This window comes from Mesocricetus auratus, unplaced genomic scaffold, assembly GCF_017639785.1.
Source record: "Mesocricetus auratus isolate SY011 unplaced genomic scaffold, BCM_Maur_2.0 Super-Scaffold_4256, whole genome shotgun sequence".
NCBI classification, from domain to species: Eukaryota; Metazoa; Chordata; class Mammalia; order Rodentia; family Cricetidae; genus Mesocricetus; species Mesocricetus auratus.
Genome location: NW_024429182.1, coordinates 45,198,408 through 45,218,876, shown reverse-complemented (window position 1 = coordinate 45,218,876; position 20,469 = coordinate 45,198,408).

The following is a 20,469-nucleotide window of genomic DNA, read 5'->3' as shown; positions in this document are numbered from 1 at the left end:
AACAAACTCCATTCAAATCTTAGTCGGAATTAACATGGTGAGCTCAAATGGTGTGAGGAAATGTAACCTGAGAGCACGGCTTTGGAGCTGGGGATTATTGTCAAGAAATCCTTGAAAAGCAAACAGAGGGCTTCCCTTTCAGAGAGCCTCACCCATACTGGGCATAGAGGCCTTCTCAAGCATCAGGCTGTGCACCCCACTTGCCAGCTGCCCCAGTCTCCATTTGACTCTGGGACTCCTGAATTCCCCTGTTTACCGGTAGACAGCTATCTTAGATGGGGTTTTATTGTTATGAAGAGACACCAAGGCAACTCTAATACAGAAACACATTTAATTGGGGCTGGCTTACAGTTTCAGAGCTTTAGTCCATTATCATCATGGTGGGAAGCATGGTGGCATGCAAGCAGATATTGTATAGGAGAAGGAGCTTAGAGTTCTATACCCAGATCAGCAGCAGTAGGAAGAGAATTACCACACTGGGCCTGGCTTGAGCATATGAGACCTCAAAGTCCACCTCTAGTGACACACTTTCTCCAGCAAAGCTATACCTACTCCAAAAAGGATATGCCTTCTAATGGTAGTCTCTATTCTGAGGGGAGCAGGGCCTCTTCTAAACTTGCCTATCCTCTTCTATCCTCTTTCTCCTTCCAAAATCATGCAGCATTGGTCCTACAGCACCCAGTCTTGGAGGCCTACTATCATTAAGAAGGTGGATTCAATTGACATCTTGTAGAGAGAAGGTTTGAAAGGTGAAGACTCCTAACTCCTTTTATCCCCAGTTCTGTGTGTAGAGCAGTGTGTGACCTATAAATGCTGAGTGAAGCCACAGATCTAAAATGTTCAGGAATTTAAAGCATTCCATGGATAGCAGTCCCTACCATGTACAGAGGACACGGGGCTTATTATTTAGGCCTGGTCATTCATTAATTCCAATACCTGAGGCCCATTCTAGCATCCTAAGTTGGAGAAATAGCAGATTTTTGACAAAAAAATTTGTTTTTCTATTTTTAATATCCTGCCCTCCACACTGACTGTATATACCTTTCCCTTTAAGCAGAAACATAAGTCTGCCATTTAATAAAGCCCCAATAACAACCCTTTTTGAAAGGACAAGGCCTAATAATCACTTCCCCATTTAACATTCTGGTCATGTGACAGCAGAGGAGAATAAATCAGTTAAACAGCAAGATGCAGTGAGGCTAATTTTCATGTAAAAGGAGAATGATTGCTTTTTTTTTTAAGGAAGCCATTGTGTTTTTTAAAGCTGTTAAACCCAAACATCCTTGTCTATCAGTTTATGAATTATTAATAAAAAAGAAGAAGAAGAAGAAAAAAGGCTTTCTTTTTCTAAATATCTGCTAAGCTACCCTGGCCTGAAGTGGCTCATGCTGGATCCTGATTTACATAGTCCCAGTTGGAAGTTAATGAAGACCGCTGAGCCACCTTTCAACATGCAGATAAACCTTCATGTATTTAAAAGCAGGGAAGCTGGGCTTGTTCCTGGCAAATTATTCATCTCAGATCTGAAGTTTCTGACATCGCCTGCGTCAGATAAACTGTCACCCAAATTGCAAACTAATTAGTGATTCAAACATTTCCGAGCTGATTGATGACAGAATAATTTACGCTTGTTTCTCAGTTTCCAGCTGGCACAGGCTGCTGACTGGAGCCCTAATTAACGCGAGTACATCAGTCATGTTCTGCCAAGGCAGCACATACAATTAAAAGGCAGTTTAAATGGAATCTCACATGATGCAAATGTGAGGAAACAGCGCTTTAGGAAGAAATGACAACAAAACCTCACAAACCAAAACAGAATGGGAAAAAAATGAGTTCTTTTTTTTCTTTTTTTCTTTTTTTTTAATGGAGAAGTAAATTGTCCTCTGCATTGAGCAGTTAACAAAAAGAAAAAAAAATAAGCAAGAGAAGCCAGACTGGGCATAATAAATGTTTTTGTATTTAAGGCGTTTTATTGAGATGAGTGTTTACTGCTCTTTTTAGCACAAACAGTTGGATCACTCTACCCCCTCCCTGCAGTGTTTTGATGGGAGGGATTCTGGGTAGACCTCCTGGATTGGTCCTGGGCTCCTGTATCCCTGGAACGTCTGTGCTTTCCTGTGTGTGGCCCTGTCCCTTGCCCATTTCCTTCAGCTCCTTGGTCTGGCCCATTTCTTTAATAGTGCCTTGGATTATTTCTGTTGCTCCCATTTGCAAGCATTGGGGTAGGTTTTCATCTTTAGAATGGTTTTGAGTACAGCATATAAATCTCCCCAGCCCCTGCCCTTCCCCTCTTGAATTCTCCAATATTTGCTCTTCTATAGAATGCCTTAGAGATTCAATCACCAAGGGTAGGACTTTTTCAAAAAAATTTTTTTTAGATTGCCTTCTTTCCCTTAGTAACTTACTGAGTGTCATTGTGCGTTCTCATGAAAGTTCGTTGCTTCTTAGTGTTGAATCTAGATACCCTACTGTTGTCATCTACTGAAAACCAGTTTGGCAGTCACGATGGAAATGCTGCAAATATCTGTGCATAGGTTTTCGTCTAGACCAAAGTTTTAGCTTCAGGAAAATCTAAGGCGTGTAATTATTGAATCATTCATTCATTAATATAATCATTGTTTATTTTTAAGATTTACTTTTATGTGTGTGACTGTTTGTCTGCATGCATATATGTATACCCTTGGGTGCCTGATGCCACTGGAGGAGGGTTATCAGGTACTCTGGAACTGGCATTACAGGCAGTTAGTTGTGAGTAGCCAAGTGGGTTCTGGAAACAAAACTTGGGTCCTCTGTAAGCAGTTAGTGTTCTTAACCATTTAGTCTTCTCTCCAGTCTCAATTCATTTACAGACAAATGCTTTGCCTGCCCTCTGAGACTGCAGGTTTCTGAGAACAACACGCATATCCTGTGGAGCACAGTACATTATGTCACACTGCATTACGATTTCTAGCGTCAAGGCTTTCCCCTCATCCCTCATATTTCTGGGTTGTTCCATTCAACGTAGAATCTCCAAGTCACTATTCTCATTCTCATATAGCAATAGCCACCACACCTCTCCCTGTGGCTACAATGATTGTGTTCCTGTTTTTGTTAAGGGAACAAACTTACAAGTTAATGATGTTGTCCATGTCCACAGAGACAAAACGAGGTAGGCCTCTCAAGGACAGGAGAGATTGCTTCTCCAAGCCAACCATTCTAAAAATAGACTTTCATTTTTCACATAGAGCTTGCCTCTATGCATACTACTGTGGTCCAGCAGAAAGCCAAATTCTGTGAGCCTATAGTCTAGAAGGATAGGCAGACATTGAGTGTGTGCTAATACCAATGACTAAATAATTTTGACTGAATGGGCAGTGAGAAGGGAAAAGTGTAGTTGATGGCAAAATAGAGGAAGGAGATAAACCTGCTTTCACCTACATGTCATGGGGAAGTGCCTATACTGTAGACATTTACCTGAAAGCATATAGACTTAGATAGGGCATACTTTGGATATAGAGTCATTGTCTCTATTGCTTCTATCTATGTTCAAGCACAATGGAAGGAAAGTAGTGCGAGAGGAAAGGGGGGTGAGTGCTTAATTGTAGGGCAATACCTTAAGATGTGGAAGTTGTAACTTATAGAACCAATAATTTCCTGGTGAGTAGAGAACCAAACACCTATTTGAGGCCCACAGGTCACTTCTCTTAAAGTGGCAATATAAGTCATTAGAAGTCACTTCTTTAGGAGAGCTCAGCCCTGAATGGATCCACTAAGTGGCACATGCTGCACTCTGTCTACTCTCTTGGAGTATGCAGACAGCAGAGAACCTAGTGCAGAGGCAAAGGAGAGGGACACATCACTTTATTTATGTTATACATCATGATATAATATGTACATTGTTAGTGCATGTGTGTAATAATGCAGGCACATACACATGCATGTATATGCACAATTGAGCTTACTAGGTTATTTTATCATTGGCTGACTGAATGAACTAAGCAAGATGGCTGTAGCTATCACTGAGTGGTGTCATGTTATAGAACCACTGCCACACATGCTGTCCATGATCAAAATATTACTAGTGCAAGTCTACACAAATATATTTGGCTATGCTGAAACATGCAGAAAAATATGACAGTAATAAACAGGTATGTATTTGCCAACCACCTAAAACAATTATTTACTATGACCACTCTCACTATGTTTTTTAAAAAACAACCATGAGATTACAGCTAAGATGTCTTGTGTTGTCAATTCCTTATCCCTTCCTTTTCAGAGGTAATTATAGTAAAAGGATGGTCTGATTTTTCAACCTTTAGTTTTACTTTAAATTCATAATTATAATTTTTACTTTATTAATGTGCTTATAAAGTAGGATTCTAACTATTTAAAAATGCATGTCAATGATAAGACAGTTTATTCTGTTTGCAATTGCATTATCATTATTTTATTTTGCATCTTGACACAATGGCTCACTTTGTAGATTTCACTGGTCTGGAGCTCACTATTTATACCAGTCAGTACTGGAAATCACCCTATTGACCACACTAGCCTAGAATTCACAAAGATATGCCTTCTTCTGCCTTTATAGCACGCATGTGGAGATCAGAGAACAGCTTGTGGGAGTTAGTACTCGGCTTCCACCATGTGGGTCCCAAAGATTGAACTCAGGTCTTCAGTCTTGGCAGCAAGCACCTTTACCACTAAGCCATCTAGTTGTCCCCCCAAGTACTTTTTAATTCATCATCATGGCTTTTAGGTTTTTCTATTTAGACACGGATAATTCATTTTAACTCTTGTGAAAGTTTACCAACACAACTATCTTCTATTCTATGATCTAGACTTCTGCTGATGAAAGGTGTCTCCATTCTTCTTCGATATGAATGGGTGATCTTTGGTCTGTCTCTTTAAGCTCTTATCTGCCTGGATAGGGAAGTGCTGAGCTGTGAGATACACATAACCCCAAACTGACCAGGTGCTGCCAAATGGTGTCCTAACTGCTCCTTCACTTGAAGCATGTTCCTACTTTTTTTTCCATTTGAAATTTCAATGTCTTAAAGTTTAACTCATCTTTAGAGGTCAAGTGAATCTCTTGCTTTAAGTTTTTTCCTTGGATATTAATGATGTAGTGTGGATTGCAGATTTGTCACCATGCCAGCTGTGAGTTGAGCATGAGTTTTCTTTAAAGTGTTAAGACATGCTGACTTTTAACCAAACTCATGAAATATTTTTTTATATGAGAATTGTTTTTTCAGCCACTTTACCAGTGATTTCTATACTTGATTCTACTACACATGAAATTGGCCCCACAGTGGCACTCTAAAACCTTTTAGGAATGTCTATTTTGGAATTTCATTCAAACTCAACAGATCAGTTAATGAGTGAAATGAGTTTTATTGCTTTAGAACAAGTGTCAACAAATTTGTTTATAAAGGATCAGCTAGTCATTAATTAGTTTTTTAGGCCAAATTGTAACTACTTAACTCTGTTAGTAACAGTAGGCAGCATGAGTTCAGCAGCCTGTGTTCCAGTTAGAGTTATCTCGACAAAGCAATCTGTGAGTTAGATTTGCATTGTAATTACTGATTTAGAGTCTTCATTCAGGCTATGGCATCATGCTTCAATAAAGCACCTGAGCAAGGTAAGTCATTAAGAGAACAAGGGTGTTTTAGTTTATGATTTTATCTATGAGCAGGCAGTCACACATGGTAGGCTCCTGGTGAAAGCTTTCTGCTATGCTAGCTCGTGGATGGAAACTCAGAGAAACCAGTAAGCATGAGATGAAAGGAAGTGCCTATCTGTTGACAGAATCTACCTTTATGGTAACTATTCCAGTCCTGCAAGACCCAGCCACACCCATTACTGTGGGTATTCACTACTATGGGGATAAGGCTGCCCAGACATTGCTTTAAGCCAATAGAAAGTCTTTGTCAGCCAGCCTCATGACTACACTGGGGGGTTAGGATCCAGGGTAGCACCGAGCCTTCCTCAGGGTGAGCTTCAATTTGAAGCATAAAAACCATATCCTGGCTTGACACACTTCAGTTAACAAGAACAGCTAACCAGAAGCATTCTATACAAGCCAAAATGCAACACTAGTACATTGAGAGACTTTCCCAGAACTATAGACTTTGATGGATTAGGTCTTTGTTTTCATTTTGGCAGGTGGTCCTTTCTGCATGCTGAGTTTTACAGCCTGAATGGTATTTTCATCATGGAGTCAGTTGAGCTAAAGTCTGGGGGCCTACTAAATTTTGGGGCCTTGTTACACTCAAGACAGGCAAAGAAGAATATTCAGAATAAAGTAAGATTGGATGCAAAGTGAATAATAAAACAAACAACTCTTAACCTTGGAACCACAGCATGTTACTTACAACAAAATGGCTTTGAAATCTCACTCTTTTTTTCTTTTTCAAGCTTTCATATGTGCATCTATTGTATAATGAGTACATTCCCCCATTCTCACCATACTCTTGAAGTGTGGGTGTAATGATTTCACTAAACCCAAGATAAATGATAAATGGGTGTTTATTGGGGAACACTTACACAGAAAAACATAAAGAACGGGGGGGGGACGCTTCTCTGCCCTTCCTATCGGAACAGCTTACCCAAGAGAAAAGACCATGCAAAAGGAAGCCATGTCTAGCCTCAAGCTTCCCTCTTCAGCTTCTATCAGCCTGAAGCCACGCCCAAAGGGGTGTGGTCATCGTTACAGGTTCACCCGCAATATCCTTTTAGTGCCCTTCCTTTTGTTGTTTCTCTTATTCTAGAGAGCTTTTCTTTTTACATTCATGTATCTCTCTCTCTGTCTCTCTCTGTCTCTCTGTCTCTGTCTCTGTCTCTGTCTCTCTCTCTGTGTGTGTGTGTGTGTGTGTGTGTGTGTGTGTGTGTGTGTGTGTGTGTGTGTAGAGGAAGGTTTACTTGTCTTGTTGCTGTCAAAAAAAAGCCTGACAAAAACAATTTAAGGAAACGAAGGTTTATTTTGGTTGGCAGGGAAGCCATGGAGTCAAGGGCTTGGGGCACTAGGTGGTCACATTTCAAATACAGTTAAGAATAAGAGAGCAATGCATGCTTATATGTATCCAGTTTTCTCTTTTTTATTGAGTCTGGGACCCAACCCCATGGAATGGTGCCACCTACATTATGGGAGGTTCTTCCTAACTAAATTAACCTAACCTGGATAATCCCCCATACTAGACTAGATTTGTTTCCGTGATGGCTCTAAATCCTGTCAAGCTGGCAATCAATGTGAACCATCAGAAGTCTACTACTGGCCAACTTGACACTCTAAGATCACTTCAAAGCCATAACCTTTTATATTGTACACAAAGGCTCATGACCATCTCATAATGCAGGGTCTCCAGTTCAAATTCCATAGTGTCTAAAGTCTTTACCATTTCCAGCCCTGTTCAAACATTAAGTGCAAAGCCTCTTCTGAGATTTTGATTGTCTCTGAACTGTGAGCTCCTATAGCACCAGAAAACAAGTGGCAACTGTCTAACATAAAATGGCACAGAGTGTACTTTCCTATCCCCAAAGGGAAAATTGGGAGCATATTAAAGAGTGATTGGAACAGCAGAGAAAATACCACATTCAATATCCGTATGACCAGAACTATGTACCCCAAGTACATGTACATTTATACCAGATAGATAGGAAAGTCTAATATTAATGTTTGCTGATAATAAATTATAAGAAATTTATTACAAAACAGTTATTAATGATACATTTATTTTACTATTATTCAAACACAAATTTGCATACTAATAAGATAGAGATTCTTGCTTATTTTTGCAGAGAGAATTAAATCTTGAATAAATTTTGGATAGTGAAGGATATAGAACATCTTCAACATTTTCAGTTGGTCAATATTTTGGTTTTAGTACTGTCAATACTATAAAAGCTACTTCAATACATGGTACCAAATGACAGAGTATGCTTGAGGGGATTTCACAAATTGTTGGGAACTTTTTCTTATTCTTAAATCGAAATTCATTTTATATTTATTTTTGGTGTGTGAAACTCATCAGCAGCTGCAACAGCAATTTTAAGAATAAAGAGATCTAACAATCCCATCAAAAAGAAAGAGAAAAAGAAAAGACTGATGAGCAATGGTAGGAAAAAATTAAAGTCTTCATTTTCTATGTCATTACATTTCTATCAGAATAGTTACTTTGTATAGAGCTAAAATAACACAGTTCATAACATACAGTAGTGTTAAATCTGAGACCTAGTGTTACAGGCAATACTGATGTTGCAGGGAGTGTGTGACATCATGTACCAAGCAGCATGTACTCATGTTCAGGAACCAAGGCTTCAGTGAAGTCTCAGGATGCAACCCTGCTAGGGGCTCCTGAAACACCTCAAATTTATTACATTTTATTTTGAATTAATTCCTTTTATTCTTACCAAATGTTTTGTGTTCCCCAACTTCAGCTATGCACAGGAATGGGGTGTTCTGGTCACACTGTGTGAAAGGAACCCTCTGATTGGTATAATAAAGAGCTGAATATCCATTGGCTATACAGGAGAGGATAGGTAGGACTTCCAGGGGGAGAAAGGAATGGGAGAAGAATCCAGGAGGTAAGAAACACCAGCAAGATACTGATTCTTGGGGTGGGAGCAGTTTTTCCAGGATGGGCATTGGTCAGATTCAATCCCTGAGCTTAGGATGGCTAGATCTCCTGCTCAGGGATTGATTAGTTTTCTACACAGGCTTAGGGGCAGATTTAACTCTGGTTCAGGGCTAAAGTGTGTTTTGTGCACTGGTCCTTTTTAGTTTTTTGGCTTTAGTTTTAGGACCAGGGAGTATTTCTTTCACTGGCTCTGATTCCAGGGACAAAGTGTGTTTCCTTGGCACTGGTTTCAGGGTCAGAATACATTTCTTTGATTCTGGTTGCAGGGCCAAAGTGTGTTTCTTCGGCTGGACCCTTACCTCTACAATCAGTGCTTGAACTCTGGCTCAGGGCACACAGCACCAGCACACCCACAGAGGGAACTCAAGGGTAGAGTGTGAAATGCAGGCTGACATCACAGATGGATCCTGTTGCCTGAGCAACTCTCCCTCCATGGAATATGTGATAGGAATGTGATCGTTGTGGGCAACAAAATGGAAAATGACAAATTAAAGTTAGGTAGAGACTCACATACAATCTTGGCTCAGCTTCAGGGTCAAGAACAGTTTACTCTTCTTGGGTTTTGAGTGGAAGGAATAGCTCTTTCAAAGAACTCTTCTTTGGGGCCAATTGCCTGCCTCCCACCTGAATATCCACACGTTTCTGTTGAGCTTTGTCTGGTGCTGTTGACTCCCTACCAGGGGCATTTTAATAACACCTGTTAAGCCACTTACTGCCAGCCTTTCCCAGGGACAACTGCCTCTGCAGATCTCTGTGTGGTTTTCTCTAGTCCACACCCAGCAGGGACTCCCTGTAATCTGTGTTAGTGCTCAGGAACGTGCTTTTCATTGGTGCCTTCACTCTGAGAATACAATTTGTGAAGGATATTTCTGTGTTTGCCATGGATGCTATAATTTTTTAAAATGTTTTACAAGAGCCCAGACATACCTGTAATTTTAGCACTTGGGGATGGAAACAGGAGAGTCAGAAGATCGAGGTCATTTTTTTTTTGCTACACACTTGAGTTCAAGGTCAGCACGGGAAATATAAGACTCCATCAGAAACAAGCAAATGAATAAAAAAAACAGTAAGAACACACAGCATTTTGAAAGTCATACTTTTAGTTGTATTTTCTTTGACTGTATCCAGTAAAGCCACAGCACGTCTTTCTGACTGAAAAACACAACTTTTAACGTTTAATGGTCACAGAGGGAAGAATATATTAAATGGCCATTTGCCACAAGTCCTTTTGGAGGGAGGTAATGCACCTGACTTCATTTCACAAACATGGTCATTGCATGAAAGCAAGAAGTTCTCACTTTTAGTACTAGGAAATAGAAGCTGCTTCACACAGAAGGAGGCAGAAACAAACAAATGAAGAAATGAATTAGCTTAAAAAATCCAGCTTGATCCATGGTATCACTTCAAGGAAGCGAATAATGTTGTTGCTTTACATAGCTCAAGCAATTTCATTGTCCTGACTGATAGAGAAGACTCAAGCATCCTGGTGGCTTGTCATCATTTGGTCAATTTCTATAGTCTCATAACACACCATGACTAAGAAAGCACTTAGATTATAAGGGGGAACTTTTGTAATATCTCTAGTGTGAGCCCTGACTGTGAGATGGTGACACTAGGAGCCTGGTGACCTTGGAGAACTCTTTATGTAGCTCTTCAAAGACAATGGCATGTACCAGCAGACAAAGACAGCTTTGAAGGTGTACAAAAGGCTGCCATGCAAAGTTATCGAAAATATAATTAACTAAATGTAAAGAATTGTTCCTGAGTAGTTACATGCAAAATAAACAAGAGTTTTCACTTTGTTTTCTCTCCACCAGTGTGAATTTGTAGACACAACTGAAGTGCCTGCCTGCCTGCATACTATCTTGCAGAGATGGGAGTCAGTTCGGCCTCGAGAGGGCTTTAAGTGTTTATCGCTGTGATGATAGGCTAGCGCACTTGAGAAGTAGTTTGTTAAAGAGACCCTGGTGGCTGGGAAGAGTGGCTGAACATGCTGTGTGGGGCCCATCTGATCCATTCTCTCTGACCAGCTTCACAGTCCATAGATTGTGACCCTGTTGACTTGTGTCGGAGATATCCTGGGCACAGTAATAATGATGGAGGGACCTGCCACAAAGAGGCTAGATCTCTCTAAGTTCTCCTTGACCTTTGCACCCCTTTTGTGCACCCCTCTCTCTGTCTCTGTCTCTCTACTTCCCTCCAGAAACACACAAAATGGTATTAGTAGGCAAGAAATAGTCATTAACCTTAAATTTACAACACACCTAACAACAGAGGCTGCTGGGAGGAACTTAAAGGACTTTGAAGCCAAGTTCCTTCTTCATCCATTCTGCATTCACACTAGTGACAGTCAAGAGGGTACTACTGTGTAGTGTCTCTCCTGATAACCACATTCAGTGAACAATCTAACAATTACGCTAATGATTACAGGCTTCTGGATTTAGCTGAAATGCTTGAAACCGAACAATCAATATAAAGAGATAGACATGGTACCGCACCTTCTTGTCCTTCCACTTCTGCCCTGTTTTATGGCCTATGAAACATCTCCTAGAATTCAGATCCAATATAAACATTTCTATTTCTATTTAGTTTAAAAAGAAAATGGTTGCTGGGTGTTGGGCATTAGTGGTGCACGCCTTTAATTCCAGCAGTTGGGAGACAGAGGCAGGCAGATCTCTCTGAGTTTGAAGTCAACCTGATGTACAGAGAGAGTTTCAGGAAAGGCTCCAAAGCAATACAGAGGAAACCCTGTCTCGAAAAAACAAAAAAAAAGTTGTAAATGTGTACAGTTGATGACTTTATATCTACATACTTGAAAGTTCACTAAATAGACATGGAATATTTCTGGGCACTGTGGAAAGGGGTATGAATGTATTCCTTTCTGTTCATTAGCTTCAGGGATATTCTGATATTCCTCAAACTCGTTTTTCATATGTCTTGGTGAAATGCATGAGGTCATCAATTAGAAATAGAACCTTCACTAGCATTTTCTCGTCAAAACCAGTTTTTAAACCTAAATTTAAAACCTTTGAAAGGATTCTCAAATACAAAACCACCTGTCTGATGTAGAGAAAGCAACACAGGCTTTGGTTGATGGGTGTACTAGCTCCATAAGAGAGGGGAAGTGGTTTACTGTCTTTGACTTTCATTTTTCCCATTTATAAAATGGAAATAATATGCACCTGTGGTGTCGTACAGCCTTTGAATATGTTGCCTGACATGGAAAGAACTTTGTAAATGTAACTAAACCAAGAATCTTGAGGGCGGGGTATATTTTTGTAGGACTAACCACAGAGTGCTCAGAGAGCAGAGGGAGATATCTGGGGACTGGGGAGCAGAGTGATGGCTGATTTGAGCAGAGGTGACAATAACAATCAGAAGCTGCGAGGGACAAAGAACAGATCTCTTTGGAGTGTTCAGAAGGACTCAGCCCCATCGACACCTTCATTTGTGGTCCCAGGAGTCTCATTTTCTGTTTCCATGAATATAAGAAAAAGGCTTTTCTTTTTAAAATCACAAATTGTAAATTTTGTTATGGAAGCAATAGGAAGGAAAGCAGCATTTATTCTGTGCCATGCCCAGGATCAGGACGATGGAGCCTCACACTCTTACGTGCAAATAGCAAGCACACTGTGTATAGTTTATTTATATGCAGGCTTAATAACTGCATCATTGTTGTAGGGAAAAGGGGCCAGTCAGAGAAACACACCCTGAGAAGAGCCGAAGAAACACACTTTGGATCTGCAACCAGAACCAAAGAAATTCACGCTGAACCTGAAACCAGTGCCAAGGAAACACACTTTGTCCCTGGAATCAAAGCCAGTGAAAGAAATATACTCTGACCCTAAAACTAAAGCCAAAAGGCTAAAAAGGACCAGTAAAAGAAACACACTTTAGCCCTGAAACCAGAGCCAAATCTGACCCTAAACCTGTGTAGAAAACTAACCAATCCCTGGGCATATCTAGCCATCCTAAACTCAGGAATTGAAATCTGATTAATCCCCACCCTGGAAAAACTCCACCCCCTAAGAATCCCTATTTAAACCCTGTGTCTGTTCAGCTTGTGGCTGTTCATGCTGCCTTGGTAGAAGGCAAGCCACTCTTCTGGATACTTCCCTTCCAATAAATCTCTTGAATGAGGTTTTGATGAGACCTTCTTTTGCTAGAGCAGAGATGACCCTGGGTGGAGCAGAGCGGAGCAGGACTGTAACACTTTTCTCTGGGGAAACCTTCCCTGTGGAATTGAAGTTGTTATACTCTGATCTCTGGGGGAATGGAGCTGAACTGTAACAACTTTGCTGGGGAAGCCCTGTCCTGCAGAAGAAGAGCTGATACACTAGGGAAGCCTTTCCCTGAAGCAAGGCTGTAAGCTGCTATGCTTACTGTGACCTGTGGTATTGCTTGGCTCCCGAGTGCCAGAATACCTTTCTATCCAAGATGTAACACCCAGTATTCTGTGACTCCTGAGTGCCAGAATACCTTTCCACCCTAGCTGTAACACTTAGTATTCTTTGGCTCCTGAGTGCCATAATCCATCCCTGTCCATCCCATCCCATCCATTGAAATGCTTACTGGTTTTGTTGCAGTCATGCTCTTCCCTCAAGATCATATTTAGCCTACACTCATAAAGGCAGTAACCTAACTGTCTGTATTAAGGGGAGGTTTAGCATATACATTCTTCAGCAGTGGAGTTACTTCCTTACCTGTTTGTGACTGAAACTGAGTTTTAAATGTGCTTCAGGTTTTGCTTGGGTGATGGGTGAGGTGAATCCTGTTCTTCGTCTTGTCTGATGAGAACTTTCCACACAGTGCCTAAAGAATTAGTAGCACGTGTTTTGAGTTTGAAATGGAAAGCTGTGTCTGCATACAAAGGTGTGTGTTGTGCATGTGAGTTCTCATTATGTGCTTCTAATTTGAAATCATTTGAAAGTGGACATTTGAAGGGTATTAGCACTCTATTTGACAAGGCAAAAATATCTTCAGGGTACATGAGCTATTGGAGTGAAATATGATATTCTCCATTATCCAGTGAGTGGCATGTAATCACATGCCTTGATTCCTCAAGATTGTTTAACCTTTGGCATATTTGTTTATGATTATATGCTTTGCGAGTCATCTTTGTTGGAATGCTATATGATGAAGGCATAGAATTATTGGTTCTTATGATGAAGGTGTATTTTCTCAACACGCATTGCAGAATAATCACACCATTCCTCACTCACTGAAAAGTATTCTGATGTCCACTTCATGGATAGATCTACATTCACAGATATATAAACATATATTTATAAACATAACAAAGGAGCTATCCCTTTCAGTCTTGATAATGACTAACTTTCTGAACAGGAACTGGCTTACAGTAAAAGGAGGAAAATACGGATGATACATATTCTTCATCTTGTCTAAAAATTTTGGTAGTTCAGTGTTTGTTTAAACAGTCTAAACAGTCATTTCTAAGATTGAGCAGTATGAAAACTATATCCTGTGTCATGATATGACCATAAATAATGTAGAGAAATAATGAAGAGATGTTGTATTATTTTTTTGAAAGCAATATTTTTCTTCCATTTCATATGGTGAGATTCCCAAAGTTGGCTCCTCTCTTTCTTCCAAAGGCAGCCTTTTGTAAAGATTAATCTCCAGGAGCTGGAGAGATCACTCAGTGGGTAAAAGTGCTTGCTATGAGTGCTGGCTAATCCTGATTGTCAACTTGACATTGGTGGTGTGCTGGTTACATGCTGTAGTCATCTGAGGAAAGGGACCCTCAATTGAGAAAATGCCTCCATAAGATCCAGCTGTAGGGTATTGTGTCCAAGCCACAAGAAACAAACACATAAGTGACACCCCACTATGGCCTCTTCATCAGCTCCTGCCTCCAAGTTCCTGTCCTATTTGTGTTCTTGTCCTGACTTCCTTCAAAGATGATCTATAATGTGGAAGTGTAAGCTAAATAAACCCTTTCCTTCCAAATTTGCTTTTGGTTATGGTGTTTTATCACAGCAATGGTAACCCTGACTAATACACCCAGGAAAAGGAAGCCTCAACTAAAAAGCTGCATATATCAGACTGGCTTGTAAGTACATCTGTAGGATATTTTCTTCATTACTAATTGATGGAGGAGAGTCTAGCTAACTGTGGCAGTGCTAGTACTGAGAAGGTAGTCCTTTGCTTTAGAAGGACCTTTGCTCTAATAGAAGGGAGTACATTTCTTTGTGGTCTCTGGTTCAGTTCCCACCTTTGGGTCCTGTTGAAACTAACATAGAGATTTGTACAATGAGAAAATCAGATTGCCCTCCCATTGTTCATAGGTCTCCTCCAGTTGTTTAAGAGTCTGAAAAGATTGCAAGGCTGAGTGATGGAGTCTTCTCTCTGTGTGATTGCCTTTGAATTGAACCATTGGTCTTCTCTTTCCATTGGATTCTGCCTTAGATAGGAATTCTACCACTGGCTGTCATGTGCTTTCAGTTTGATGACTTGAAGTCTTAGTCTCCAAAACTATAAGACAGCCAATTTTTCATAGTTTGTCTAATCTATAGTGATATCTATGTGATTGTACATGCATATCTTATTGGTTCTGATTCCAATGGAACTTAGACTAATACAGACACCTCAAAATTTTGTCAAGAGTGAGTGGAATTTCTGACCCTCAATTCTCATTGATCTCAATGATCCAGAAGGAACCACCCTCATAGACACTCAGAATAGTATTTAACCAAATATCAGAGCACTGTATTGTTCAATCAAGCTGACACATAAAAAAGTCTTTGTAGCTTTTATACCCCAGAACCACAAATTCAAGGAAGGACCAATACTTGCATTGAAGAGCCAAAGGAGTGCTATAGGAGGTCACTGAAGTTTGTAGAGCTCAAAAGACCTTCAGGAAAAGTCAGCCAAGACCACCTACATAAACCAAAAGACAAAACCCTATGTCTTGGAACAGAAAGATGACAACAACTTCCCTCTTGATTGGGGTAATTTGGAGAAGAAAGAAATAACAGTATGAGGGAACCACTATCGACTTAGGGAGAAACCTGGTGCTAGGAAAATTCCCAGGAATCCACATGGAGGACCCCAGGTAAGACACATAGTGATAGTGGAGAGGGTGCCCTAACTGGCTTGTACCTGTAATCAGATTGGTGACTATCTCAACTATCATCATAGAGTCTTCATCCAGTAATTGGTGGAATCAGATGCACAGATCCACAACCAAGCACAAGTCCGAGCTCCGGGAATTCAGTCAAAGAGAGGGAGGAGGAAATACATGAGAAAGGGAGGTCAAGATCATAAAGGGGAACTCTATAGAGACAGCTGAACAAAGCTTGTGGGAACTCATGAACTCTAGACTGACACCTGTAGAGCCTTCATAGAATCAAACTAGGCCCTCCTCCATATGTGGCAGACAGTCATGAAGCTTGGGCTATTTGAGGGGCCCCTGGAAGTGGGACCAGGATCTATCCCTGGTGCATGAGCTAGCTTGTTGGAGCCCATTACCCATGGTAGGATGCCATGCTCAGTCTTAATGCAGCGGGGGGGGGGCGGGGGTGTCATTACATCTAGCTTTCCAACACATCTGTGATTTTTCAGAACAACAGACAAGCTTGCAATAACCACTGCTAACACTCCCCTTACAAACTAACATGTGTCTTAACTTTTGCTCTTATAAAATAGACACCACTCCCGTTATTACTGTCTCCTTGCCCCACAAGAGAAGGGGACCACAGTGATTACAGATCACTTATTAGATTTTGGATGAAAGGATTCTGAGGTAAATAAGTATTTGTTCACAAACTACTAACCTCACTTTAGCAGTGGTATTCCACAGAATAATAGTGGGACTGAGAATACCACTTTGACAAGATTGCCAAATCTCACTTTAAATGGGAATATAACTACACGTGTAGAAAGGAACAAAGAATCATGTCTTTATACCTGCAATTACAAAGGAGTGATAGCAGTGGGTGTAAGTAATTGAACATAAATTCTTGATACCATACTGAAGCCAGCATGGAAGTTAGCAAACACTAACCTGTCTGTTCTTCCTGTGTGGGGAGAGTCTGAAGATGACAGTGAGATGGCAGCCTGCCAAAAGGAGGGAGAAATGGATGAGCATAGATTCCTTACCCAGCATCTAAAAACAGTGCTCAGAATCCCACCCATCAACCCTAGGAGATGAATGACTGAAATCGCATTATACCTATATTTTCTGATGTGAAAACTGTCAACATTACTGTCACTGACAGTGTTCTAAGTGAGCTGGAAGGAGATGTTTGGCGGTTCACAATCTGTTAGCTCATATTTCCAGAGCTCTGGGGAAATAGCCTTTATACTTCAGTATCCAATAATGGGATTGCCAGGGAGAAATCATGGTTAGAAGTGGAGCTATTGATCCAGAAGTTTCAAAGTTCTGAAGAAAAAAAAGTGTCTGGTGTCAACAGACCTGGCCGAGATGGAGGAATACAGGGCACTGCAGGATACTCACTGTTTGATGTCTATTTCTCGAGCACTTTGGTAGGTCCAGCAGACATGGCAGTGAGCAAGCAAAGCCCCATCCTGAAAGAGCTTGCATCAGTGCTTCGTGTTCACATGGGGATGCTGACAAGGAAGATGTGTAGTGGAAAATGAAAGACCCCTCCAATGGACTTATCCCAAGGAGACTTTTTAATGGGATGGGGATTCCTTAGAAAAGGCAACAGGGATGCACCTCTGAGGGGAGACAATTGAGTGGTGGCAGCTATCACGTGTGAGTGTGCTCTCTGTATTGCAGTGTGTAGATGACTTTACAGACAGCACTTGATCGGGTCACAGAAAGTTGGCGAGTGACAAACTCGATGGGCTAGTGAACTGCCAACAGTGTTTTATTTGAGGAATTGAGGTTGAAGCGGACAGTTATTTGAGATCACATTTGGCTTTACACATGTATGTAGACAATTTAAGGGCTGTGCTTTATATACAAGCACAGAATTTTATGACCATGTCTTTTACATGGTGTAGCTATGTTTTGTGAGGGGCAATAGAAAAAATCATTTTAAATATCTCCACCTAATGTATAAAAAAATTCACAGACTGAAGATACGTACTTCAGTATCCAGAGCACAAACACACGCACTATTATTCATTTAACCTTTACAGCACAATGCTCACAGGTAGGTATTATTTTGTTTAAAGGGGAAAGTGGAAGCACTGACAATCACATCAAAGCAGCTTCAGAGATGGGATAAAGATACATAGAAGTCTGGTAACTTTATATTTGCCCTTCCCATGAAACATGGAGCTATTCCTGTTACTGCTTAAGTATTTTAGGAGAAGAGATCTGCTTTCAAACATATTCAGACTCATAGGTAAAGAATTATATCCTTTAGATATGTATTTTAAGGTAACAAAATATAAATGTGAGAAATGTCTTGACTTTGATTTGACAATAACTTAATTTTGTATTGTAATGGGGCTCAGCATCAGATACATAATACCTACATTTGATAAACTTCAGCTTCCCAATTTGAATGGATAAACCATCTGCCTGAATGCTAATATAGTGCAAAATATTAGTTACTAAATTGCCAGTATATTAAAACGACAATCTGCTTTGAAAAGAGGGAAACCTGTTTATACATTTTCTTTTTCTTTTTCCAGTCACTGAAAATGTCTCAGAACTCTTCTGCAGACACCCTAAAAGTTGTGTACCATTAGGCTAACATCAAGGATAGCTCATTGGTTAAAAAAATATTCCATAGGCACTGGTCTGTGACCTCAGATACTTGTGAGGCTGAGATAGGAGGATCGCAAGTTCAAAGGTCAGCTTGGGCAATACATGAAGACTGTTTCTAAATAAGTAAATAGATAATAAAACCCCATTTCCCATTTACTCTCCTGGATGGATCACTTCTTTCTAATTATTTTTCAACTGTTTTTGTCATTATACTTTGAGAATCTTAGTGAGTTGTTTATGCCTTTTCTCTACCTGGTTTATTAAAATCTTAAAAGTTTTACATTTATCCTAATGTAAAAAGGAGCGGTAACATCTTAAAGTCTCTATTCCATAGATGAGAAGATAGTCCTATTTTAGTACAGATCAAAAAGCAAGGTGAAATGATAGAGTTTCAGAGTGTTTAAAAGGGGAGTCATAAAACCCTCTTGGAGATTTGCAAGCCAGTTTTATGATCTCCTTGCTTCTGAGTTCAGCTGCTTTGAAGCAACTGGAAATAGGTTATTGGGGCCAGTGAGGTGGCTCATCAGGTAAGGGTACCTGATATCACCCCTTGTGGTCCTGAGGTTCATCTCAAGGACCCAAATGGTAGAAGGAGAGAACTGAGTTCTGAACGTTTTCCTTTGAACCCCATGCACACATCATAGAGTGTGCCTGTGCACACCCCCACACATTATAGAAGTGTAATTTTTTTGTAATTAAGGAGAACTTTGGAAACTGTCAGAGAAGTGAAAGTATCTTGTACTGCCATGATGAGAAAGCAAACGTATCTAGCTTTCTTGCAGCATTAGGTCTTCTCTACCTCATGACCATACATGTTCTAACATGCACTGAAGTAATCAAAGGACATGAGACTTCTTCATATTTTTCTCGTGTTCAGCTACATTCATATCTTATTCCACACCTCGCAGTAGGTGTGGAGCCAGAGCCTAAAAAAAGCTGGAATGCCTTAGTCTCTCTAGCAATAACGAGCTCGTCAACATCAAGGTGACATTTCTTCAAGCACATGGTGATCGTTGCAGGCCCTGTCCCCATCCCTGAAGATTTTACCCTGGTGAACTCTGGTTAAGATACCAAAGAAAATCTGGGAATGAAAATAAAGTCATGGGAATAATAATAAGAGACACAATTAGACATCTGGTTAGCACTACCTTAAATAAAGCTGGCCATCAACCCGTGAGGGTGATATCACTGCACTTGGTCCTGTTTTACAAAGAAGTGGAGGTACTAAATAGTTATGTGATTTTTGCAGACCACATAGACAGACGACAGATTCGACTTACTTCAAAGTCCGTTTTCTATGCTTCAGAGATTTCAAAAACATCAGCTCTGGCTGCAGGAGTTTTTTCTAGAGTTTTTCCTAGGGAGTGCCTGCCCTTTAGACTCCATATAGAGTATTTAAGTATGGCTGTTTCCTTTAAAGTAATTTATTTTTCTATGTGAAGATTTTTAATTTTTTTCTATGTAATCACTGTGTATTAATTATACAGAATAATTGTTTCATCATGGCAATTTTCTATGTCACAACGCAGTTTGATGCATTGGTGAAAATAGTGCCTGCTGTTGCTGCTGCTGCGAGTGAAAATTGCAGCGATGTTTTTCGTCTTCCTGAACTTTGTCTGGGCTTTTTAAACACCTTGCTCACATTTGTCGGTTGACACTTGTCCTAAAGCACTTACTTCACTTACCACTAGACAGTGAATTCCTCAAGAGAGGGACCTGTTTCATTACTTTACTTCACTCTTTCCTCTTTTTCTTACCACTGTCCGTCCTCCCATCTTCCCTTTCTTTTTTTTGACTAGGAAGGTTTTTGAAAACCACAGATCTATGCCTTTTGTGATAGCTGGCATTTAAATCTCCTAGATACCAAGTTACTAGAAACAGTCTATGTGACACTTCTCCCCAGTTGGAAAGCCTTGGAACCATGCATTCTAAATCAGTCTCTGTGTCCACCAGTTAGGGCAGGGCCTACAGGTTCAACAAGATCAAATTGTTTTATCTGTTCCCTTCCCCTTTTCCCAAGGCCAGTCTGAATGAAGTCTCTCTAGCACCAATGGAATGGTAGTAGTGAGTAAGAGGAGACCCTGTGCCTAGGGAAAGAACATAGAAATTAAGCTTAGTATCATTTACCTCCCACCCTGCAGCCATGAG